At 42.6% G+C, this 27,210-nt stretch overlaps 1 protein-coding gene across 1 annotated transcript in view; it reads left to right on the top strand.

Moving 5' to 3' along the window:
- Positions 1–27,210, top strand: part of ADCY5 (adenylate cyclase 5) — a 358,907-nt gene that overhangs the window by 171,179 nt on the left and 160,518 nt on the right. The gene's annotated exons all lie outside the window — the stretch shown is intronic.

Genomic DNA, 27,210 nt, shown 5'->3' with positions numbered 1-27,210 from the left:
CTCAACCCTGATAAGACTGATCTAATACTGCTAAGACATAATACTGCTAACATGCAGAAGAAATGGAAGAGATTTAACCATCCCCTTTGATAAAGGGAATGCACCTGCTGTTTATAAATAAGATTTCCGGTTTGGGGGTTTCTGGACGCTCAAGTAGTAGCTGTGCATGAGCTCTTTTTTCCCACCTGTGTTCAACAAGAAGAGTGTGGCTTTTTCTTTGTGGTGCAGAATTCATTTAAACTATGCACACCTTTGTTCCCTTGAGTTTGGAATTGCTGTAATGTGCTCCCAGTGAAAGTTTGGTGCAGGATGCAGCTGCCAGGTTATAAAGTGCTGCTTCATATATCAAGTGAGTTACATTATTGCCCCATGAGCTACACTGGCTTCCAGTTGTGGTAGCTTTGAGGTAGAATTGGTGGTGTTTGTTTTGGATCTGTAAAGCCCTAAATTGTTTAGGGTGTGGTTTTCTGAGAAGCTGTCTCTCTTAATGTGATATGGCCATAAGGACACTTGAACTAACAGACCTTTGGATTAATAGATGGAAAAGTCACCCAGAGAAGCAGGGCTTTTTCTGACATGCTCTTCCAATCTTGCACTCACTTCCCTTTACCCTTTGGTTCATCAGAGCCTGCAATGTGTTGACTTTTAGGACATGTTACAAAGATAGACTTTATTAGAATCATAGAACTGGAAAGGACCTCAAGAGGCAGGACTAAGTATTATCTAGACCATCCCAAAAAGCTATTAGGTTGGTTTGACTCGATTTGCTCTTGACAAATCCATGCTGATTGTTTCTTATCATCTTATTATCTTCTAGGTGTTTGCAAATTTATTGCTTAATTATTTGCTCCATTATCTTTCCAGGTGCTGAAGTTAAACTGACTGGGTTAATTTGTGGTATTTTGGAGAGGGGCCACTTGATGAATATAGAGTGGCCTACACAGACCAGCTCTTATTTTATGATAGGGTACATCTTTCCTATTGTGTGAGCTAAAGTTGACTTAGGAGGATGAGCGAGCATCTTCTGGAGTCTTGTTCTTTGGTTTCTACATTTTAAAACCAGCTTCAAGAGCCATGGAGAGGCACGTTTTGAGGAAATAAACAAGTAGTAAAGTTAATCAGCAACTCTAAATAGCTTGAGTAATCCACAAATGGGTAATAATTTGGAAATGTAACTAACCATTCGAAGCCTCTTGATTCTGAATTTGGCTCTTTTTCATTACAATTCGTTGCTTTCTGGAAAGCAGGTTACAGAAACCAAGTGGATAATAACCACGGATCGTACTGAAATACAAAGCTGGAGCACCTCCACTGTTGGTGGAAGATGGGAGTGCTGCTTTCATGCTGACCTCCTTCACATCCTGGAAGTGTGGGGTTTTTGTGGTGGTGCAGGGAACCAGCTGCTCTCCACCCCTTGCTCAGCCTGTGGATAGCCCAGTGGATATCCTAGCAAGAGTTAATGCTGCTTGACACCACCTTTCTGAGGGGATATTTTAAACAAACTCAGCCAGGTGACCATCATGGTATTATCCTGCTCTTCTAGGCCCCCCTCCTTCAGATTTTGGCCAGGACAGTGGGGATCTTGTGAAGACGGTCATTTGATCTCTTAATGACTGAAATTTGGTCATTAAAATTTGGTGCTGAGTATCAGCCTAGTTACTGGTTAAGAGGATCTGAGAGAGTGTTCAAAAATAGAGATGGAAACAGCTGGGTCTGAGGGTCTTCTCATTCATTTATATAGTGTCATAAGCAGGGTGTGTCATTTCAGAAAAATTAATGTGGGGGTGGTGGAAAGTTGTATCAGAATTCTCCTCTTCTACCTTCCCACTGAGGCTGTGGCTCCTTGTGGGGCAAGGTAGCAAGCCGGTCTGATTGCAGAGGGGGTTAGGGAGGTGGTAGGCCAGTCCTATCCCAGGGAGTAGGAGAGTTTGGGGGAGGGGTCTTATCAATACCTGGCGCAGGGCAGGGATTGGGGCCTGGCTCACTATGGATTTAGCTCCAGCTCAAGCTGCCACCACTGCTTGCTGTCCAGCTGGTTGGACAAGGGGTGATGTTGACAACATGACAATTAGGAGCCCCTGCCTGGCCAACCCCATAGCAACCCCCACAGTCCTGAGATACAAACTCTGTTAAAAGAACATCGAGGTTGCAAAGCAATAAACTCAAGTTAGGAAATGGCTGACCTTGCCTAGTATGTATTATCTGCTCTAATAAAAATGTGCGGGGAGCTGGCAAAAAGTTGTTCAGAATTAAGGTAGCCTGTGCAACCTTCATTTAGCCCTCCTAAGCCTATGCATTTTGATAATCTTTAATTACAGATCACATATTAAGTTCTTCTACTTGCACTGGTGGAGAAACTGGGAGCATATAAAACTGTTATTTTCTATGCAGACCTGCCACTAGAGAGGGATGGAGACATACTCGTAATGAGTTTCACATCTATTTGCTAGACAGCAAAGGAATGTTGAGACTCAGGAATAATGGGTTTAATTCCAGGTTCTATAGGGGAAGTGTGTCCTAGTGATTAAAGACCCCTCTGCCCCTGTCCCCAGCTGTTCCTATTTCTATATCCCAAGCTCCTACTCTTGTCTATCCCAGTTCCAGCCTCCATTCCCCATTTCTCTCTGCTCCTCTCCCCTCTTGTTCCTCTCCTCGACATAAGCTGCTGCCCCAATTCTTGCCCCTCTGCATTTGAATCAGGTTGCTTCCTCCTTTCTCCTCCACACTGCCTGGGCATCAGCAGCGGGAGCATTGAGAGAACAGGAAAGACAGTATCCCAGCTCTCAGTTCCGGTACCCCTGGCAGCTAGGAGGAGCAACTGTGGGGAGAAAGTCCTGATCATCCCTTGTACTCCCAGGATGTATCATGCTCAGTTGTTTTGTGAAAATGGCACATGCACAGTCCAGTCACACACATAAGCTCTAAAGGGGTGGACCATGACCAGTGCTGATGGAATCGTTGGAGAATTTAGCTGCCAAATTCTAACAAGTTTCTACTGAGCAAGTTCAAACTGAGATTTTTTCCAGAGGCTTCTATCTTGGTCAAATTTGGATGGATTTCATGGGGACATCAAAAGGCACATCCTTGATACCAGGGGAACCCTGCTGCCAATTTCAAATCCCTACTCTAAAGCCCATAGATGCTAGAACTTCTTGGCTAAACAGTTAGTTAGCAAAACAATAAGCAACAATAAGAGTCTTACAATGGAAAGTGTTTGGCAAACTTAACTATAGGCAACACTACCTGGGCCATCTATAGTAATACAGTACAACATATTGTACAGTGTTTTGGCATCAACATTATGAAATGGCAAGATTTGTCAGCTTCACTGAGAGAGGGTTTTCTGAAGTAAGATTCCTTAAAAGGGATTTTTTTTTAGTCACAGGCAGACAAGACACTTGATATTTTATGTTTTGTTTAAACCTCTTAAGAACTCTGTGATATTTCCATGGCTTCCAGGACAGCCATTCTGACTAGGTGGCTGTTTGCATAGTTATGGTGTTTTGATGTTAAAATGAAGATGGGAGGATAAAATTAAAAGTAAAATACACTTGGACTGAGGTTGAGATGGAAAGAGGAGACAGGTTTGTTGAAAGCCTCTGGGTAAGGCTAAAAGGGATAAAAAACAATGGTGGTGCCATGGTAGGGATTTACTACAAACCACCTAACCAGGGAGAAGAGGTGGATGAGGCTTTTAATAAACAATTTAAAAAAATCATCCAAAGCACAGGACTTGGTGGTGATAGGGGACTTCAGCTACCCAGAGGTCTGTTGGGAAAATAACATGGCAGGGCACAGATTATCCAACAAGTTCTTGGAATGTATTGGAGACCATTTTTTATTTCAGAAGGTGGAGCAAGGTAGTAGGGGAGAGGCTGTTCTAGATTTGATTTTGACAAATAGGGAGGAACTGGTTGAGAATTTGAAAGTGGAAGGCAACTTGGTGAAAGTGATCACAAAATGGTGAGTTCATGATCTTGAGGAATGGTAGGAGGGAAAATAGCACGATAAAGATAATGGATTTCAAGAAGGCAGACTAGCAAAATCAGGGAGTTAGAAGGTAAAATCTCATGGGAAGGAGGTTTAAGGGGAAAAACCCGTTCAAGAAAGTTGGCAGTTTTTCAAACAGACAGTGTTAAGGGCACAAGAGCAAACTATCCCACTGTATAAAAAAAAAAACAAACAAACAAAAAAACCAGGAAGTAAGGCAAGAGACCAACCTGGCTTAACCAGGAGGTCTTCAATAATCTGAAATTCAAAAAAGGAGTCCTACAAAAAGTGGAAACTAGGTCAAATTACAAAGGATGAATATAAACAAGTGAATATAAACATAACACAAGTATGTAGGGGCAAAATCAGAACGGTCAAGGTACAAAATGAGAGACATAAATGGTAACAAGAAAACATCCTACAAGTACATTAGAACCAAGAGGAAGATCAAGGACAGAGTAAGCCCATTACTCAATGAGAGAAGAAAAACAATAACAGAAAATGTGGAAATGGCAGAAGTGAATGACTTTTTTGTTTCTGTTTTCTCCAAAAAATGTTAGGAGTAATTGAACATCTAACATAGCAAATGCCAATGAAAATAAGATGAGATCAGAGGCTAAAATAGGGAAAGAACAAGTTAAAAATTACTTAGGTTAGATGTCTTCAAGTTGGCATGGTCTGATGAAGTACATCCTAGAATAGTCAAGGAGCTGACTGAGGAAGTATCTGAGCCATTAACGATTATCTTTGTAAAGTCATGGAAGATGGGAGAGACTCCACAAGACTGGGAAAGGAAAAATATAGTGCTCATCTATAAAAAGGGAAATAAAGACAACCAAGGGAATTACAGACCAGTCAGCTTAGCTGCAGTATCCAGAAAAATAATGGAGCAAATAGTCAAGCAATCAGTTTGCAAACACCTACAAGATAATAAGGTGAAAAGTAACAGCCAGCATGCATTTGTCAGGAACAAATCATGTCAGACCAATCTAATAGCTTTTTATATGACAGGGTATCAGGCCTTGTCAATAGGGGGGGGAAGTGGTAGATGTGGTATATCTTGACTTTAGTAAGGTTTTTGATATTCTTGCATGACTGTTTCATAAACAAACTAGGGAAATACAACCTAGATGGAGCTACTATAAGGTGAGTACAAAATTGGTTGGAAATCTGTTCCCAGAGAATAGTTATCAAGTGGTTCACAGTCAAAGTGACAGGGAATATCAAGTGGGGTTCCACAGAGATCAGTTCTGGGTCTGGTTCTGATCAATATCTTCACCAGTGATTTAGATAATGACATAGAGAATACACATATAAAGTTTGCGGATGATACCAAGAGTTTGCATGTGCTTTGGAGGATCGGATTAAAATTCAAAATCATCTGGACAAAGTGCAGAAATGGCCTGAAGTAGATAGGATGAAATTCAATAAGGACAAATGCAAAGTACTCCACTTAGCAAGGAGCAATCGGTTGCACACATGCAAAATGGGAAATGACTGCCTAGGAAGGAGCACTGTAAAAAGGGATCTGGGCGTCATAGTGGATCACAAGCTAAATATGAGTCAACCGGTAAACACTGTTGCAAAAAAAATGAACATCATTCTGGGATGTATTAGCAGGAGTGTTGTAAGCAAGACGCGAGAAGCAATTCTTCCACTCTGCTCTGCGCTGATTAGGCCTCAACTGGAGTACTGTGTCCAGATCTGGATGCCTCATTTCAAAAAAGATGTGGACAAACTGGAGAAAGTCCAGAGAAGAGCAACAAAAATGATTAAAGGTGTGGAAAACGTGACCTATGAGGAAATATTGAAAAAATTGGGTTTGTTTAGTCTGGAGAAGAGAAGACTGAGAAAACAGTTTTCAAGTACTTCAAAGATTGTTACAATGAGGAGGGAGAAATATTGTTCTCTTTAACCTCTGAGGATAGGACAAGTAACAATGGACTTAAATTGCAGGAACAGCTCTTTAGGTTAGACATTAGGAAAAATTGCCTAGGGAGGTTCATCACTGGAGATTTTTAAGAGCAGGTTAGACAAACACCTTTCAGGGATGGTCTAGATAATACTTATTCTTCTTTGAGAGATGTCCCTGTGGGTGCTCCACTTCAGGTCAAGGTGCATCCCAACACCTTCAATCAGAGATTTCTACATCAGTACTCCTATGGGCTGTGCACATACTGTGCCTGCCTCTCGAACCGTCAGTATTCTAATAGCGCGTGTACAGCCCGGGCTCCTCAGTTCCTTCTCTACCATCCCCGGCTAGAGACGGAGTTCAGCAGTGCTCTTTGAGACTAGTTAGTTTGTTTCTCAGTTTAGTTAGATAGTTTCAGTCATTAGAATTACTACTTAGATAAGCTACATTAGCTGTTACTTTTATTTCCGTGGTTTTGGACATGCCTTGCTCCCATGCTTCAAGAGATGCGCCTCCTGTAAGGATGCCATCCCCATCTCGGATGGGCATTCACAGTGCATACACTGTTTGGGGGAGTCTCATGTACCCCAAAAATGCGTCCACTGTAACAAATTGAAAGTGCGTACCCTCAAGGACAGGGAGCTCAGGCTTAAAATGCTGCTCCTGGAAAACTCCCTCAGACCTGCCTCTGACCCTGGCCAGCAAACCTCTGTGACGCCCTCCAGAGGCAAAGGAAAAGCAAAAAAATGGCCACCTTCCTCTCCCCTAAGGAGTCATTCCTCTGGGAAAAAGTTAAAACTAGCTCTCCGGTCTCCGCTGACTCTGGCTCCGCGGCTCAGCACCTTCCACAAGGCAGGCACCTCGGGCACCAACCATGAGTCAGCTGCCCCACTACATGGTGCCGAGGCTCAGGGCTTCCAGTTGCCCACCTCTTTCAGATCTGCTATGGCCACCTTTGCTAGTATGGTGCCGAGAGCTGCTATGGCACAGTGCTATGACACTGCTATGGCTGCGGCACCGTCCTTTGATCTTGTGGTGCCACTTTTACAGCCGCCACTTTCAGTACCGAGCCTCCTGAAGTCTTCTGCCTCCCTTGCAGTGCCTACCTCAGGGGCTCCTACTCCACGGAGCCAGCTAGCGCCCCCTCACTCTTCAGTGCACAAGCAGACTCTTCCTCCACCAGCTACACTGGCACTGATTCCTGGTCACTCAACTCCACCGCAGCTTTTACAGCCAGAGGATTTAAGAGTGTCCCATGCTCCTGACGCTCCTCTTCTCAGCACCAGCCTATCACTGGGTCCGTTAGCACCCTACCTTAGTACTCCCCTACCACTTCAAGCCCCTCCAGTGAAGTGTGGGAGGAAGAGGAATCTGATGACCAGATGTTTTCCTCTCAATACTCTCCCCAGAGTTAGTTACCTACAACTGGGAGATGCATTTCAGCATGATCTCCATATCCTCAAGGCAATCCACACTGATATGTCAATCCCTGGATGGGACCACCTATGTCCCCCCCCCTCGGGGCAGTGGCCACACTGGGGTCCATGAATCTACACCGCACCACACTCAGGTCTTCCGCGGGCTGCCTGGAGGAAAGCTGTCAGACCCTCCCCACTGCCTGCTTATACTGAAACCCAGATAAGACCTGAGGTGGCCACCACCCCTACAGAGGACACTGCCCCACACACCTCTTCTATAGCCATAACACCACAAGACACCATGGTACCCCCACCACCTCCCACTACTGATGAACTCACTCACTTTCAAGAGTTGTTTCACAGAGTAGCAGAAGAGCTCAAGATTACCCTGGAGGAGGTACCTGAAACACACCATGAGCTTACCGATATCCTGCAAGCTACGACCTCCTCCAAAACAGCCCTACCAATTAATGGGGCCATTATGGAACCTGCTAAAACTATTTGGCAGACCCCAGCTACAATAACACCCACTAGCAAAAGATTGGACCGAAAATATTTTGTTCCATCTAAGGGTTCTGAGTTTCTATTTACGCACCCCTCACCTAATTTGCTAGTGGTTGACGCGGCCAATCAGAAAAACAAATACCAACACTTCTGCTCCACTCCATCAGACAAAGATAACAAGAGACTGGACTCCTTTGGCCGCAAAGTGTATTCTTCTTCCACTTTGCAATTTAGAGTAGCGAACTATGCGGCGCTCTTAGCAAAATCTGACCACAAAAATTATGCTAAGGTAATGCAATTTATTGATGATGTGTCGGAGGATAAACGACAACAATTTAAAGCAATGGTGTCCAAGGGCCAGTTGATCTCCCACACAGCTCTTCAAGCTGCCTTCGATGCTGCGGACTCAGCGGCCAGATCCACAGCCATTATCATGCGGCGGTCCTCATGGCTTGCTTCTTCCTCCTTTCCGAAGAAGATACAGAATATGGTCGAAGATCTCCCTTTCGATGGACACAAGTTCTTCACCACTACAACCAATGAGGTTCTTCACTCCATGAAGGATTCCCGTGCCACTCTCTGATCCTTAGGCATCCAAATACCTGCCTTAAAGAAGAGACAATATAGATATCAGCCATACCAACAACCGCAATACCATACCTTTGCGCAACATCCACCTTTCAGACAATATGATACACAACAACAATGACATAGGCCCAGGAACCAATGATGTCACCCTCTGCAAACAATGGCGACCCACCCTCCTAACCCAAATACACAAATTTGAAGTCTTGGTCGAGGGTATAGAAAACCTTGCACCCTTTCCAGTGCCAACTCCAGCCAACCATTTTTTTGGACACCATTTGTGTCCATTCCTGGCCAACTGGTAAACCATCACTATGGACAGATGTGTCCTGGAAATTATCAGACTGAGTTATGCCATCCCCTTCCTCTCCTTACCTCCCACCCCCTCTCCCACCCCATCCCTCTTCAGGGAACCCTCTCACGAACAATTGCTCTGTCAGGAGGTACAACATCTCGTACATCTTGGAGCAATAGAGGAGGTACCCCCTCAACACAGAGGGAAAGGGTTTTACTTCCACTACTTCTTGATGGAAAAGAAAAGTGGTGGTTGGCGCCCTATCCTCAATCTTCGACGTTTGAACAAGTTCATCAAGAAACAGAAATTCTGGATGGTTACTCTCCCAATGATAATTCCAATGCTGGAGGAAGGAGATTGGTTTTCAACCCTCAACCTCCAAGACGCATATTTCCATGTCTCTATCCACCCTGCCCATCGACGTTTCCTCAGGTGGGCTGTGGGAGCGCAACGCTACCAGTACAGGGTCCTCCCTTTTGGCCTTTCCACCGCACCACATGTCTTCTCCAAGGTGCTAGCAGTTGTAATAGCCCATCTCAGGAAAAAGGGAATCCTCATATTTCCTTACCTGGACGATTGTCTCCTCAAGTCTCCCACTCAGTTAGAAGCGAACCACGCAACTCTTGCAACCCTTCACTGCTTCCGCACCTGGGGCCTGCAAATAAACAAAAACAAATCTACCTTACAACCTACCCAACAAATCGACTTCACTGGCGCCCATCTTGATTCCACCACCGGTCTTGCATCTCTCCTCCAGGACAGATTCCACACAATGGGCATCCTTATTACCCAGATACGTGCCAGCCCACAGACTACAGTCCAAGACTCCCTACAGTTCTTAGGACATATGGTCACTTGCAATTTGGGGTCGCAAATGCTCGCCTGTACACGCGATGCCTTCAGGGTTGGCTAGCCACAGTATACAACCTGTTTAGCCTGTGCTTATCTGGTTTACTAACTATGCTCCAGAAAGTCAAGGACTCACTCCTCTGGTGGACCTCTCCCATCAACCTCTGCACCAGGATTCCCTTCTGACAAGATCCCCCTTCAATTACCATCACCACAGATGCATCCCTCACAGCATGGGGAGCACACATTGGCCACCTCACTGCTCAGGGTCTCTGGGCCACTTCAGAAACCAGACTTCACATAAATTTGCTAGGGCTCTGGGCCGTACGCAATGCCTGCCTCCATTTCCTTCCCATCATCCAAAACCGCTGAATTCAAATCATGACCGACAACATCGCATGCATGTTTCATGTCAACAGACGGGGGGAGCCCAATCACACTCCCTTTGCACAGAGGCAGTAAAACTTTGGAACTGGTGCCTACAACACAACATCCATATCTCTGCCTCATACCTGCCAGGTTCTCAGAATACCACCGCAGTCTGACCTCAGCCGATCATTCCCCTTACAGCACAAGTGGGAACTCAACAACACCATTCTTTCCAACATTTTCCAGACCTGGGATTATCCCCAACTGGATCTATTCGCCACAGCAACAAACAAAAAATGCCCGACGTTCTGCTCCTGAGCTGGCCTGGGGAAGCACTCACAGGGGGATGCCTTTATGCTCCCTTGGACCAAGACACTCATGTACACGTTCCCACCAACGCCTCTATTGCAGATTTAATTCAGAAGATATGAACAGACAGAGCCAACATCATTCTCATAGCCTTAGCTTGGCCCAGACAACTATGGTACCCCTTTCTCCTGTGCATGTCAAGCAAGCCACCCATTCCCCTTCCACTACTCAGCAACCTCCTATCACAATGCAGAGGACAACTATTTCACCCCAACGTACAACGTCTCCACCTGAGGGCCTGGCTGACCCATGGTTCTCTAATGCAGAGTTAACATGTTTGGACCAAGTACACACTGTCTTGCTACACAGCAAAACACACAACACGCGCACTAACTACCTGCATAAATGGAAACTGTTCACATCTTGGTGTGCTGGCAAACAGACCTCTCCAGTTTCTGCTTCACTCCCACTGATGCTAGATTACCTGTTACACCTTAAAACATCTGGCCTCTCTACGAGCTCACTCAAGATCCATCTCGCGACAATCACCACCTTCCACCATAAGGTTGACAATGTAATGGTCTTTGCCCATCCAGTCACCAAAAGATTTCTGAAGGGCATCCAGACGTTATACCCAGATGTGAAACCGCCTGCTGCATCTTGGGATTTACACCTAGTCCTCAAAACCCTGATGGATACACCCTTTGAACCGATGGCTACCTGCTCCCTTCTCCACCTATTCATGAAGACTGCCTTCCTCATAGCAATCACGTATGCCAGACTAGTAGGAGAAACGGGGGCGCTTATGGCAGACCCTCCATATACCACGTTCTTCCACGATAAGGTCACACTCTGCACACATCCACGGTTCTTACCTAAGATGCACTCTTCCTTTCACCTCAATGAACCTATACATTTTCCAACATTTTCCCAAAACCTCACACTAACCCCTTTGAATCGACAATGTACACTCTTCATATTTGCAGAGCATTATCCTTTTACCTGGATAGAACAAAACTGTTTAGGAAAATCACCAGACTTTTTGTCTCTACTACTCAGCGCTCAAAAGGAAATGCTATCTCTATAAAGAGACTTTTCAAATGGATTCCTGACCGCATATGCCTTTGTTACCAACTCAGGCAAATACACCCTCCTATGTCAATTAGAACACACTCTGCCAGAGCTGTCTCCACCTCCACGGCCTTTCTCCATAATGTCCCACTGTCTGACATATGCAAGGCAGCTACCTGGGCATCGAACCTTATCTTCTCTCATTACTATGCTCTCATCCACACTTCAGCGTCTGACACCAGATTGGGTTGAGCTATCTTGTCAACAGCCTTCTTGCCTCATCCGAAGTCCCAACCATCCTAAGGGATACTGCTTTTCTGTCATCTGAAGTGGAGCGAGGAGGTTACTTACCCTGTGCAGTAACTGACGTTCTTCGAGTTGAGTGTCTCTGTGGGTGCTCCACTACCCGCCCTCCTCCCCTCTACTTCGGAATTTGTAACACACTCCATTGTAGAGAAGGAACTGAGGAGCCTGGGCTGTGCACGTGCTATTAGAACACCGACAGCTTGAGAGGCTGGCAAAGCTTGTGCACAGCCCGTAGGGGTACTGCTGTAGAAATCTCCGATAGAAGGCGCTGGAACGCACCTTGACCTGAAGTGGAGCACTCACAGGGCCATTCATCTCGAAAAACATCAGTTACTGCACAGGGTGAGTAACCTCCTCGTCCTGCCTTGAGTGCAGGGGACTGGATTAGATGGCCTCTTGAGGTCCCTTCCAGTCCTACAATTTTATGGTTCTGTGGCTGCTCTTTAAAGAATAAAGACAGAACCCTGGGGATTTTCATTAGATCATAGAAGTTAGAGATGGAAAGGATCCATTAGATCAGGGGTGAGCAAACTTTTTGGCCTGAGGACCACATCGGGGTTGCTAAACTATATGGAGGGCCAGGTAGGGAAGGCTGTGCCTCCCCAAACAGCCTGGTCCCCTGCCCCCTATTCACCCCCTCTCACTTCCTGACCCCTGATTGCCCCCCTGAGAACCCCCGAACCGTCCAATCCCCTCTACTCCTTGTCCCCTGACCGCCCGTTCCAAGACCGCCCACCCCTAACCACTCCCCCGGGACCCCACCCTCTATCCAACCCCTCCTGCTCCTTGTCTCCTGTCTGCCCTGTCCCAGGAACCCTGGTCCCTAACCACCCTCCGGGGACCTTACCCCCTATCCAACCCTCCCTGCTCCCTGTCCCCTGACTGCCCTGACCCCTATCCACACCCCTGTACCCTGACAGGCCCCCCAGAACTCCCACGCCTATCCAACCCCCCCCCCACCCATTCCCCATCCCCTGACCAACCCCCCCCAAACTTCCGCCCCATCCAACCGTCCCCTGCTCCCTGTCCCCTGACTGCCCCCTGGGACTCCTGCCCCTTATCCAACCCCCCCTACTTCCCACCCCCTTATCATGCTGCTTAGAGCGGCAGGACTGGAAGCCACACAGCCTGGCCGGAGCCAGCTGTTCCACCCGTGCGGCGGCATTGCTGTGGGGGAGGGGGAACAGCAGGAGAGGGGCTGATGGCGAGCCTCCCCGGCTGGGAGATCAAGGGCCAGGCAGGACAGTCCCGCGGGCTGTAGTTTGCCCACTTCTGCATTAGATAATCAATCCAGCCCCTGCTCTTACAGGCTTGTTCTATATCACACATTTTCCCTAGCATTTTTTAAAATCTAGCTTTAGATTTCCAAAGTGGTGAAGCTTTCACCACCCAATCTAATATATATCAGAAGATCTATCTTTTTAGGGCTGTCAAACAATTTTAAAAATTACTATTAATTGAAAGATTAAAAAAAAGTTGTGATTCACTACAACTGCACTGTTAAACAATAAAAGAATACCAATTTACGCTTATTATAAATATTTTTTTACTTTTTCTACATTTTCAAATGTATTTCAGTTATAACACAGAATACAAAGTGTACAGTGCTCACTTTATATTTTTTATTACAAATATTTACACTGTAAAAAGATGAAAAAATCTACAAGTCAGAGTACGAAGGGACATACAATGTTTAGTATGTCTGGCACGTAAATAGCTTGCAACACCGGCTACAACAGTGCCATGCAAATACTTGTTCTCACTTTTAGGTGACATTGTAAATAAGAAGCTGACAGCATTATCTCCCATAAATGTAAATAGACTTCTTTGTTTTAGTGATTGGCTGAACAAGAAATAGGACAGGGTGGATTTTTGGCTATAAAGTTTTACATTGTTTTGGTTTTGAGTGCAATTATGTGGAAAAAATAATTCTACGTTTATAAATTACACTTTCACAGTCAAGAGATTGCACTACAGTACTTGTATAAGGTGAATTGAAAAAAATACTCTTTATTTTGTTTATCTTTTTTACAGTGCAAGTATTTGTAATAAAAAGTAGTATAAAGTGAGAACGGTACACTTTGTATTCTGTATGGTAATTGAAATCAATATATTTGAAAATGTAGAAAACAACTAACATATTTATAATAAATGTAATTTGGTACAGTATTCTATTATTGTCTAACAGTGCGATTAAAACTGTGATTAATCACAACTATTTTTTTAACTAGTTAATTTGTTTTGCATTAATTGCTTACGTTAATTTAAATTATATGCAATAGAACACACTCATTAGACCTCATTCTGCCCTTAAATACACCTGTGCAAATCTGACTGAAGTCTTTGGAAGGTGTATGTGCATATTTGTCTGCGACATTGGGCCTAATTTAGAGATCTCTTATGAAGCACTTTGGGCCTTATATACAGCAGTGTGATAGTTATCACCATTATAGCCTGGTTAAGGTGGCCACCCATCCTGTAATTTAAGATTATGCCTTATTTGATGCCTATGTCCCAAAGACCCGTATCCCTTAAAGAGCTATGAAGAAGCATTTGAAGAGATGAAATCTCTGAGACTAAATCTCCACTCACACAAGTTTTAACTCCATAAACATATAGTGTTAAACCAAAGTGTGTGGATAATATGACCCAGTGTTTTCATCCTATCAAATGCTTCTTTATAGCTCCTTATTGGCTTTAGATCAATGTACATATTATTGATTTACACTAGTGTAGCAAAGAAGAAAACAAGTCCCTGTGTTTTCAAGACCTAATCCTGCAAAGGATCATGCATTGTATGATTTTATACCATGAATGATATGGTCTCCCTTATTAGCTTATTAGCTTTCTCCTGTTTCCTTCATATGGTTCTTCTTTATTTCCAAGCTATGTAGACTATCCTCCTACATAGATTTTTAATAAACAGATTTTATGCTGTAACACAGCAACACTTCTAACAGCCATTTGCTCCTTTTTATTAAGTAATTGTTTACCTCATTAATTTTTGTGAAGTATTTTGAATAAACTTGTTTAGTTTTGAAGTGGCATGAATCATAGTCTTCAAAATGGTGTGGGTTCCAATTTCAATGGATTGATTATAGTCTTTCAAGTAAACATGCCCTATTTTTTCTCTTTCAGCTTGTGGTTTTCCTTTGGTGAATTTAGGTTGTTACTAAACATTTGTAGTTCAGTGTTTTGTTACTTAAACATTTGTAGTTCAGTGTTTTAAAGTCCAGTGCTATGGTGACTTCAGGATAGTGCAGTATGATATTATGACAATGTTAAATTCACCTCAGAAAACCCTGTGTCTGCTGCATAATCCCTGATCAATATCCTTTTGGACAAGGGAAAAACACGCTTTCATCTCTGGACTCCAAATTTTCCATGGATTACAAAAATGTGGAATCAGTTAGTCTCCCAGAGCCCACCCAGTTCTCAGCAGATCCTGAGTTTCTTGTCTTTCTTCGTTTCATAGAGTTTTGGGGTGGCAAAGGCTGTTGAAATTTAAATCTTCAGTAAAAATATTTTTGTTTGTTTTATTTTCTCTTGGCAATTCCTCAAATATCTTCAACATGGGAATTTGATAGTAAACAAAATAGGCCTAAATGCAGATCTTGACAATATTACTTCTATGACCACGTTGTTTCTCATTTTTGCTCATTCAATTTAATTGTCAGTTTATGCTGCCTGAAGAAATTCGTAGCCCCAGGTCTTAAAGAGTGGGACCTAAAGATTGTTTAGAGCTAGAGTGGATTGATTTAAATCAAAGCAATACCAAATCACTGATTTCAACTATGATTTAAATCAGCAAAAAGGAAAACTTGATTTAAATAATCAGTTTTAATCATGTTTTGAGTTTGTACTTTTTATTTATTTTCCTAAAGAAAGTTTGATTCTCGTAAGCTGATAACCATTAAAACATGTTGATTTTCAACTAAATATAACTTGTACACTAAATTTGGTGCTTCTTTTTGCTATCCAGGAGGATATGCTATATCTCTACACATCTCCTTAAGCAATTATATAGCTTAACTTACATTTATTCAGATTCTATATTTTTACATTTTTAGTATGTTAGAAAATGGCGAATGATGAATTTCTTATTTACTGGACGATTAGTTTTTTAATGGTGATTTGTCTATTTGTCCATTTGTCAAGGTCTATTTAGATGGAAATTCAAATTCAGTTCAACATGCACAAAAACAGCATTTGAATGGTTTTTAATTAAATAAACTACTTTTTTTCCTCATCCAAACATGTTTGGTGTTTAAAACTAACTGATTTATTAAACAAAGGTAGTATTATCTGTAGTTAGTGAACTGAACTGTATTTTTCTGGTCACCATGTGCTTCAAGATTTTAGAACTTGTAGATATCATCCTTTCTAATATCTAGTTTTTATTCATAGATTGGAAGAGTAAAACAACCTTTCCTGCTTTTTCAACTTCCAATTAGTTTCTTAACTCTGATTTAACTATTCATTGAACTGAATTAGTTGAATAAACTGAAATGAAGAAAATATTTTCCTTGAACCTCCTGTCAAAACTGGTTTATCATATCAATAAATGGATTCCAGAGAGATGACTGATGAACCCAGGAAGCTGAGTAGCAAATACCACCTCCTCAGCCACCCTGGAACCTGCATGGGGCATATCAAAAGCTTCTTCCAGAGGAGGAGACTAGTGTTTGAAAGACGCTTTTCCACGGATGGCTTGGGGTCTGGGGAGGGGAGGCGCGGAGTGGCTGCAGCTGGCTTGGGACTCCTCCGGGCAGGTTGGGGGATGACTTGGTGCTCCTCCAGGCAGCTCGGGGGACAGCTCGGTCACTATTTCCCTTCCAGTCACTATTTCCCTTCCATAACAGAATTTTGGCATTCTGCCAAACTCACTGATGCTGGGTGGTCTAAAGAGTTTGGCATAGGCTACTACTGAAGCCAAAACAGAACACTGCCCTGGGGCACCTGAGAGGTGTGAGAGTAGCTGTAACGGTTGAGGGAGGTGGATGAGAGCTGGGTAGGTAGGGGTAACTCCTGGGGCTGGAGCTTCCTCAACTCCTGATGCAGGGTGGGGAGAGTTGAGCGGAACTCCTCCTCGATCAGCCCCCTCTGAATGCAGCACATGGCACCAGCAGCTTATCCCCCATTTGAGTTGCATCCTTCTGCTGTCACCTATAGTAGATAGTCCTGTACCTCAAGCAGTAACAGTCGCCTCATGGAGGATCCATCAAGGGCTATTAGCCACGATGGGCAGGGATAGTGTCCCTAGCCTCTGTTTGCCAGAAGCTGGGAATGGGCAACAGGGGATGGATCACTTGATCATTAGCTGTTCTGTTCATTCCCTCTAGGGCACCTGGCATTGGCCACTGTTGGAAGACACGATACTGGGCTAGATGGACCTTCTGGTCTGACCCAGTATGACCGTTCTTATTTTTTCTCTTGAAGTGCTGAAGATCATGCATAATGGTCCAGGCTGTTAGTTGCACATAATAGAATTTTTTTTTACTTTTTTCTTTAAAAATTAAAGAATTGTGGGAAATTACATACAAAAACTGCATTAAAAGAATATTATTTAGTTTGCAGAGACAAACACTGAAAAGTTAGGAAATGCCACATTTACAGTTGTCTGTGCAGTCTTAATTTGGCTTCCTTGCACATATGCATTACAATACAGTATTTAATTAATCACATAATTTTTTTCCCATAGGAACTTCTCTCATTGAATGCTCAGAGAGGATGGAAAGGGGAACAGAATTAAGGTTCTCTGAACAATCATAAATCTGGCTTTTCCTCACTTTTTAAGTGCTTGACTTTTTCAACCTAAATAATTTTCTTTTAATGTAGGTCTTTGTATGATTGTACTTATTAGGCATCCTTTTTAGCATTTCTATAAATCTATCTGTATGCTCTAGGTGCCCTTGCCTTAACTAAAAAGGCAACAAAAGACAAAGGAACAGTGGTCTTAACTTAAAAATCCTGAATCTCCCTTTCTGCCAAACCGTTCCCCAGCTTTATAATTCCCACCCATGTTTTAATACTTGTGGGAGAGGGGAAGAAGTGTGTTGCAAAACTCAAAACCATATTTGGGGCATTCACTTGTGCCTTTTGAGCTTTTGAAGAATTTTCTTCCCTTCCAAATAAATAATACTTTCCTATAACAATTTTAACAATTACCTGGTGGTGAAGCCTGGGTTTAAGTGAAAGGGAAATAAGCAGTGATGCGCTGCCAATATTTTAACTAGGGCTCCCATAAATATTCCCTGTAGCATGTGATAAACCGTATGGGCCATGACTATGTTTGTTGGCAGACAGGAATAGTGAAGGACCGTGGAACAAAATTAAAATTTATTTTTTCTTTTAAAACAAAAGTGCTTTCTCATAACCAGTGAGAGAAGTCACACAACTCGGCAAACAAACTTCTATTAAGCGATTTGCTGGAAATGTTTAGGTGCTCTGTTCTGAAAGGTATAGAGTATGTTTCCAATATAGTACATGTTTCAACTTCAGTAGATTGATGTGAGGGTGGGGAGGAGTCAATTGCTTATAGTGCAGTCTGGGAAGGTCTCCTCACCAAGACGTTATTTGAAAATATCCACCACCCCAGTGGTTCTCAACCACGGATACACAGAGGTCTTCAAAGGGGTACATCAACTCATCTAGGTATTTGCCTAGTTTTACAACAGTCAGCAGTATTCAAAGATGGAGGGGATGACATCAGAGTCGGGAAAACTGCCCCAACCCTCCTTTTGGTGGCAGAATTATACTAGGAGCTGAGGGGAAATCCAAGCATGCACCCTCCTTTGCTGCCCCAACCCCAGCACAACTTAGAAGTGGTGGGGAACAGGGGGAAGATTCCCAACTTCAAACTAGTTTTTGGGCAATCCCCTCCCCCCCGCGCTCCCCAAATAGTTTGATATAGTTGACAAGCGTCTGACCGTAGAGCTGGGAGAACTTTGGGAGATGTAAAGCTGCCTTAGCCCAGCTTTGATTAAATTATCATTCAAATGGTTTTACTCCCTGCATCTTCTGCTGGGTTTGAGTATGGGTAACTGTCCAGCAGGGTGAGTTTTGTCTGAAACACGGAGCTTGAATTGAATATGATGTATTTAGGAATGCTTACACATGCACGGCAGCTGTGTCATTTTACCCTATTGCTGTTTCGGATACAGAGAAACAGGAATGTCATCTCTCCCCACCATCAGCCCTTTCCCCTACGAAGATAAGGCCAGCCTGATATTTAGAGACTTACCCGAAAAGTTTTGTAAGGTAGAAAGAACATGGTTTGGTAACTCCACTCTTGGACTCATCTGCTCCTCTGTATAACAGGAGATCAGCACGTTTCAGTGAGAATGGAGGTAGCTCAGCTCCCGCTAGGCCCAGAGTCACTGATCTGCCCAAGGTCTCACACAGTCAAACCTGCTAAATGCCATGAAATGGGCATGTCTCCTATGCCTGTGTCTCTCTGCTCACTCCACACATGCTTTCCCCTGTGCTGACTCTTCCCTGCCTGGTACTGCACTTGAAGGCAGACAGGTTTAGACTCCAACTATGCTCTGCTCTCCCCACTGCCTTGGAGCCAGGCAAAGGTGCTGGCTGGCTCGGTGTCTGGCTGGCACAGGAGGTGGGAGTCCAGTGAGGCATGTGTGAGACAAGTTGGAAGCAAGGGCTGATGGAGGAAACAGTTTGAACCGTGGGGCTGGGGTTGAACTGGGGAGACAGGGACAGAATGGGGGAAGCTCTCCCACTCCACCTTGAATGAGCCTCCTCCCCGCAAGCCCTTCTCCAAATTGCTCCCAGGTCTCACTCCCAAATGCCACAGCCACACCAGGATCGCCCCAATAGCCTCTACCTCAGGCTTTCTTTCCTCACAGCTATCCCTTTCCTGTATGGTTGCCACATGGCTCACCTCTAGCTGCCTCTTGGTTTCCTCCGCTTGTCTGACTGATCAGTGTTGGACCCTGCATTGACTCGGTGGCAGCTGAGAGATATTGTGCATGAAGCTGCACAAAACGTGGCTTCTGTAGAGGTTCAGTGGTAGAGCAGATGATGGGACCCAGTAATCCTCACTTGCCAGTTTTTTTACTCTTTCCAAAAGTAGCATCCCCTTCCCTAATAGATTCTTTTGCTGTACAGAATTGCCTGAGCTGAAAACATAAAAAAGCAGGAAAATGTAGCTATAGAAATACCTTTTCTGCTTGGTAATTAACAAACATTTTGTCAGGACAGTACTCCCCCTCTCCCTCACTGCCCCTTAATTACTCTGTGGCTAGAGAAAATATGGTCCAATTCAAATCCCAGAAGAAAACTTAATAAAAAGATAACTGGGAAAGGAAAACTTGTGACCAATAAAATGTAGGAAAAATTGCTTTTAAGCTAAAAGTTTACTGAAGCTGCATCTGTGTATGTAATCTCTTATTCTTTTCAAAAAGATGCCCACCATTTATTTCTTAGGGAAGCGGATCATGACTCAGATATTTCATGTTTCTCTACTGTGTATGAGTCAGTGAAAATATCAGTGGGAGAAGAACATCTGTCTCTTGGAGAGAAAAAGAGTATACACAGGGTTCATAATTGCAATAAGCAGTAAACCAATGAAAATCTACGGAACATGAGGTTTGTGTGGAATACTAAATATTAGAAAGCTGTTTGTGCAAAGATTTTGGTGATATCATCTGAAGCAATTATTTGTAAACATCCCAGTCTCCAGAGTAAATTATTGCTTTGAGACAAATTTGTAATTATTTCATAGTATGTCTATCTCTTACTTCAGCAGCAACTATTTTTAACTGCAGAATTGCTTGTATTATCATATGTAAAGAAGGATGCATTTCGTGGTGCATTTTTGCTAAATTATCATCACTGGGGGGATAGAATATATTGTCATCCTTCTCCTGAAATAGAAATCTATATCAGGGCCTTGCTGCTCAGTTTCCCATCAGAGGAGAAATCAGTGACAGGGAGTGTTGGTATTTTCTTAATATTAACGTGTTTTATTTACACTGTATATGCCAGGTCTTGAACAGAGGTTATCACAAACAGCATGCAGGAAAGCACCTCTTTTGGAACTCTGACCTCAAAAACCACCACCTGGTTCTCAGGAAGAAACTGCCATAAGAATAAAGAAAAGGAGTACTTGTGGCACCTTAGAGACTAACAAATTTATTTGAGCATAAGCTTTCATGAGCTACAGCTCACTTCATCGGATGCCAAATGCATTCAATGAAGTGAGCTGTAGCTCACAAAAGCTTATGCTCAAATAAATTTGTTAGTCTCTAAGGTGCCACAAGTACTCCTTTTCTTTTTGCGAATACAGACTAACGCGGCTGCTACTCTGAAACCTGCCCTAAGAATAGAGACTAGTGAGAGAGATTAAAGCAGAGCGCGAACAACTTGCTGTTTGCAACAGCTTCCCTGAAGAGAAAGTGCATCATAGAATGAACAACACAACATAACAGTATTTCTCATAAGAAAACATTTTGTTTTCATGCCATGATTTTTTTGTTTTTTTTTGTTTTGTTTTGGTAAATTGTATAACAGCATCATCAGGTAAAACCTGGTACTTTACCTTGATCCTGGAAAGGTGGGTTAACTTTACACATATCAGTTCAATGGGACTATTCATGTTTATTAAGTTAGACATATGCATAAGTCTAAGTAACTTTCTGCAGAAAAGGACCTAGAGGTTACAGTGGACGAGAAGCTGGATATGAGTCAACAGTGTGTCCTTGTTGCCAAGAAGGCTAACAGCATTTTAGGCTGTATAAGTAGCAGCATTGCCAGCAGATCAAGGGACGTGATCATTCCCCTCTATTTGGCATTGGTGAGGCCTCATCTGGAGTACTGTGTCCAGTTTTGGGCCCCACACTACCAGAAGGATTGGAAAGGAAAAATTGGAAAGAGTCCAGCAGAGGGCAACAAAAATGATTAGGGGGTTGGAGCACATGATGTATGAGGAGGGCTGAGGGAACTGGGATTATTTAGTCTGCAGAAGAGAAGAATGAGGGAGGATTTGATAGCTGCTTTCAACTACCTGAAGGGGGGTTCCAGAGAAGATGGATCTAGACTGTTCTCAGTGGTAGCAGATGACAGAAGAAGGAGTAATGGTCTCAAGTTGCAGTGGGGGAGGTTTAGGTTGGATATTAGGAAAAAAATTTTCATTAGGAAGGTGGTGAAGCACTGGAATGGGTTACCTAGGGAGGTGATGGAATCTCCTTCCTTAGAGATTTTTAAGGCCTGGCTTGACAAAGCCCTGGCTGGGATGATTTAGTTGGGGATTGGTCCTACTTTGAGCAGGGGGTTGGACTAGATGACCTCCTGAGGTCCCTTCCAACCCTGATATTCTATGATAAGTCTTGCAAGAGCATGGTTGTAGTCTGTTTCTGTGCTCTGGTGGGGTTCTGTGAAAGCTGAGTTGTCCCAGTGTGGTGCACCAAGGCAGCAGAGCAGAAAGGGACCCAGCTGACTGCTACTCCAGAAGCGTGTTCAAAAAATTGGTTCAGAAACTCTTTTGTGCTGGATTCTCCTTTTTTGCTATTTCAGGCTTTCAATACACAACGATGCAACTGGCTCATTTAAAAATAAAAGTAGAGGTTGCCTTTTTAAAACAAAAACAAAACCCTCATTATTTTCTTCAGTGCATTCTGTTTTGCAGTAATATTTATTTTTATTATGTCTTTCACTGCCCAAACACCATCCAAATGGCCAAAAGAGGATCATATGACTATACGGCTGCTACTCTGAAACATGACTATAACTGTATCATTGCCATCCTAATCCAATCTACAGGTTTTGACCATATTGACACTGTGCTAAACTATGGCTGTACTGGATAGTTGCTCTCTGGGACTAAAAACAACATTTCATGTGCAGAAAAAATACAGAAATTGATCTTGCAGCTAGTTGCTAATGGTTTCTTTTTTTTTTAATCATGGTGGCACCTCTGGTTATGTAACTGTTCCAGCTCTTTATTAGGTAGTCTATAAAGAGGCAGCCCAGAGTTAATTGCTGCTTAATAGAATGTTTTAAAAGCTATAGCCAGTCTTCAATTTAATTTCTAATGAAGACCTTTTAAAAAAGTTGCTTCACATAATATTTGTACTTTTGATTCTTCACAGCCAAGCATTTGGAGTATATCTAACTATCAGTACTTAGATATAGCCAAATTATAGAAATAGCTGGATAAACAGGGCATCTGTTGCTGGTCATACATTGTGCCTTGATTGTATTCTAGATAGACATTAAGAAGTTTATATAGTTTTTCTTTTAAAAATATTAGAAAAAGAGGGGAACTTTCATGAGTAAAGCTATGCCCCTAGACCAAATGGCGCCCCTAGCGAGGATGTCTTTGGTGCTCTCCCTCCCCCTCATTTTTAAACTTTTGAATACCTTATTTTTTATTGCATTTGTGGCCCATTTCACGACTTTGATGCATGAATTGCATGCATGATTTATCCCTGTCATATAAGACGATAAATTTACACGCTAGGATCTGTAAATCTGTCTTTATTCATGTCATATACAAGCAAATAAAAAAAATTGTTTCTCTTTTCACCCGGTCAAAAAGGGACCCTGGCAGCTCTGGTCAGCACCATTGACTGGGCTGTTAAAAGTCGGGGCTGGCAGGTTCTTTACCCTGCTCTGTGCAGCTCCCAGGAAGCGGCCAGCATGTCCTTCTGGCTCCTAGCACAGGGACAGTCATGGGGGCTCCGCATGCTGCCCCTTCCTTGAGTGTCAGTTCCGCAGTTCCCATTGGCTGGGAACCACATCTCCATGGAATACCTGAAACATTTTACTTCAAACATTCTATTTTCCCTTTTGTTGCTAACAACAAAAACAGCACCCCAAGTCCAGCCCCCTAGTGGGTCACCTGGGTTACCTGCCCCTAAATCTGGCCCCGGCTACTCATAATGTGTGCACATTTAGTAAAATAATTAGATCTTGTTGACTCACCATATAGGCCCCATAAGATGCATTCTAGAAACTCACTTGTGTCTCCTTTTAGCCATGCTGTTATAATGATAATTCATTTGACAATGGATTCCCAGTGAATAAGAGTATTATGAGAGCTGGGAAGCATAGCTAGAGCTGTGCTGAACTCCAAAAAGGAAAGGATGTGTAATTCTCTATTGGCAGTACATTGTGCTTTGCATGGCTTTTTAGATTTGCCTACGTGATGTGCTTGCTTTCTTCTGGTTTCAAATTGTGCCAGTGATGAATAACTCCTAGTCAGCATAAGCCCAAAATTTAGAATTTTTAAATAGGGTTTTACAAAATCAAATATCATCTGAATAATACATATTTTAATGACTTTTGTTTTGATTTCAATGAAATTTTTTTTTAAAAGGTAAGAAGGTAATTGACCAATCTAATTGTACTTTTGAAGCAGAATGACAAGAAAAAGTAAAGAATGGGTATGATGGAGTATACCAGGGATTTGCTGCCCCCTGCCAGCGGCTCTCGTGCCTTGGCGCACCCTGCCCTGAAAAGATGCCCTGCTGGAAGGGGGAGCACAGTGAGTTCAGATTTCTAGGTATTCTCTAGAATTAGCCTCCCACAACTGGCTGCAGGCAGAACCAGCAAGAGTTGGTCCTCCAGCACCTAGAAGTGCCGGGAGCACGCAGAGACCAATCAGGGCCCAACAGGCCAGATTAAAAAAGACTGGGTGCTTCTACTAAGGGCCAGTTCTGGGTGAAGCCAGGACAGGGAAGGAAGGATTTGCCCTAATCCAAATAACCTGTTCCGGTCAGGGCCTGACCTTGACAGTATATGCCTTGGACCTCTGTGAAAGACTGTTGTTTATATTATGGACTTTAACACCCAGTTAGCTATTTTGAGTTCACCATTAATTTGTTTTTTGTAAACTTGTGAACCCACTATGGGGGGTGCTGGGCTCAGGTGAGCCTTTGACAGTGGGTCGAAAGTAAATAAAAGCTTTTTAAAAAATTAATCTTTTCACTTTAACAACCTTCATTGTTAGCAGTAAGACAGGTGAGGAATTAACATAAATTATCCTGACAGTGACTCTTAAACATAGTGCCATCTCTTTATCATATATTAACTAGCATCCTGGTGTTTGAATAATAAGATACAAATGCAGAAGGTTAAAAACAGCATATTTATTCACACTGATATTTTATTTTGTTTGTGATGGTTTCACTAGGCTTTTCCCTGAATCACTGAAACAACAGATTACTACTTGATCTTACATGTCGCACCTGAGCCATCCATTTTGTGACATTTTATCTATACTTTACTGTCAAACTGGAATGGCGTATCTAATGGGGTCCTGCAGGGGCCTGTCCTGTGTCTGGTACTAGTCAATATTTTAATTAATGGCTTGGAGTGCTTATATGCTTATGCTTATAAAATCTGCGGATGAAACCAACCTGGAAGGGGTTGCAAACACTTCAGAGAACAGATTAGAATTCAAAATGACCTTGATAAATTGGAGAATTGAACTGAAATCTGTTAAATGAAATTCAATAAAGTGCAAAATACTGCACGTAGGAAAGAAAAATCAAATGCACAAATGTAAAATGGGGAATAACTGACTAGACTGTAGTCCTGCAGAAAAAGATCAGAGGTTGTAGTGGATTACACATTCAACATGAGCCAACAATGTGAAGCAGTTGTGAAAAAGGTGAATATTATTGTGGGGTATATTAATAGGAATGTCATATGTCACAGCTTGTAATTGTCCCACTCTCCTTGGCACTGGGGAGACTTCAGATGGAGTAGTATGTCCAGCTTTAGGCACCACATTTTAAGAAAGATGTACACAAATTGGAGAGAGTTCAGAGGAGAGCAACAAAAATGATAAGAGATTGTAGAAAACCTGACCTATGAGGAAAGGTTAAAAAAACTGGGCATGTTTAGTCCTGAGAAAAGAAGACTCAAGGGGGACCTGAGGCTGGCAGTCAATTGTTTTCTGTGTCCAATGAAGATAGGACAGGAAATAATTGGCTTAATCTGCAAGATTGGGAGATTTAGGTTAGATAGATATAAGGATAATTAAGTACTGGAATAGGCTTCCAAGAAAGGAGGTTGTGGAATCCCCATCCCCATGGAGATTTTTAAGAATAGGTTGGACAAACACCTGTCAGGGATGGTGTAGGTAGGTATACTTGGTTCTGCCTCAGTGCCAGAGGTTGGACTAGATGACCTCCTGCAATCTCTTCCAGCCCTACATTTCTCTGATTTTTAAAGAGATGGCATTGTTTTAAATTTCTCTCCCAATTTTTATTTTGTGTTAACAAGGTTTCAGAACATCTAAAATAAACAAAACAGAAAGATTTTTCTTAAATCTCCAAGGAAACAATATTTCAAGCAAAATTTTCTGCATTATTTTCAATACAAACACTACAGCATTTTGCTAGTGTATGAGAATCTAAGTGAAAGTGACTAGAAACTGCATAGTGTATTTTTATTTTCCAAGCAGTGAAAAATGAATCAATTTTGATGGGAGGTAGGTGCCTAGACACTGTTGAAAATCCTTCTAGGTGCCTGTCTGTATCTTTTAAGTGTTGAAATACTTTTAAAATCTGACCCTGGATCTCTCCGTACCTGAGTAAAATGGAAATGGTAGCACTTCTCTACCTTACAGTGGTAATGTGAGAATAAATACATTAATTATCAGGCATCCAAGCACTCTGGTAATGCGGGCCAAATAGGTATCTTTGATAGATACAACTAATAAATAAGTGCAACAGCCTTCACCAAAATCAGAGGGCTATGGGTAGACCTCATGGTTGAATGTTTTAGTGGGCAGGGGAGAGAGAATCCAACCTCAAAATAGAAACCTACATTTTCCCATTGCCTCTTAAGAACATTTTTACAAGTATAAATTGCCTGAAATAGCTGCCAATATTATGTTTTCTGTTTTCGGGCCATGGAGCTGAGGGAACCAGTTTTAATATCTACATCATCTCCTTCCTCCTGGGACTGTAGCTCGTTACCATAGCAAAACCGCAAGGAACCTGATAAGCAAGTACAGTAGTACCATTTGGTAAACAGGATATAAATTTGTTTGCATTAAGTAGACAGAGGGCTATGGAAAAATTATTGAGACAGAAAATCTTTAATTTTGCCTTAATTTATTTTTAAAACACCTGTGAACAAAGTGAGTTTAATCAAATACCAAATAAAGTATTCTTCCCCACACACCATCCCCTTGTCCTCCCACAAACCATCCCCAACATTATTTTAGGAACATCAGATGAACTGTGAGGCCCAAGAGAAATATTTCCAAAGCAAAATGCTGAATGTTGCTTTGAGTAGCAAGAGCTGAGCTTTAAATCTTTGCAGAGGCTTGATAGTCTCAACATTATATTGTAGATTTCTCTTTTTGTTCAAGCCATGTAATATTACAGTTTAAAACAGTTTTCATTTGGGAGAGTAAATACCGGCTTACATCCATTGCTGGTGAATGTTCATTGCAGTGTAACTTATCTTAGTCTTGTGGAGTGTAATTTTTCTGAGCCTCTTTCATAAATAGTCCTGTGGGTTTGTCTGAAATGAAGTTTATGGGATCTCTGAAAATCATATTACTACTTTCAGTACCATATATACTTTGATAATGTTGATCTGATAATGTTTGTTGAACCTATTGG

This window comes from Dermochelys coriacea, chromosome 11 (assembly GCF_009764565.3).
Source record: "Dermochelys coriacea isolate rDerCor1 chromosome 11, rDerCor1.pri.v4, whole genome shotgun sequence".
NCBI lineage: Eukaryota > Metazoa > Chordata > Testudines > Dermochelyidae > Dermochelys > Dermochelys coriacea.
The sequence above is the reverse complement of the archived record's forward strand: the minus strand, read 5'-3'. Positions and strand labels throughout refer to the sequence as shown.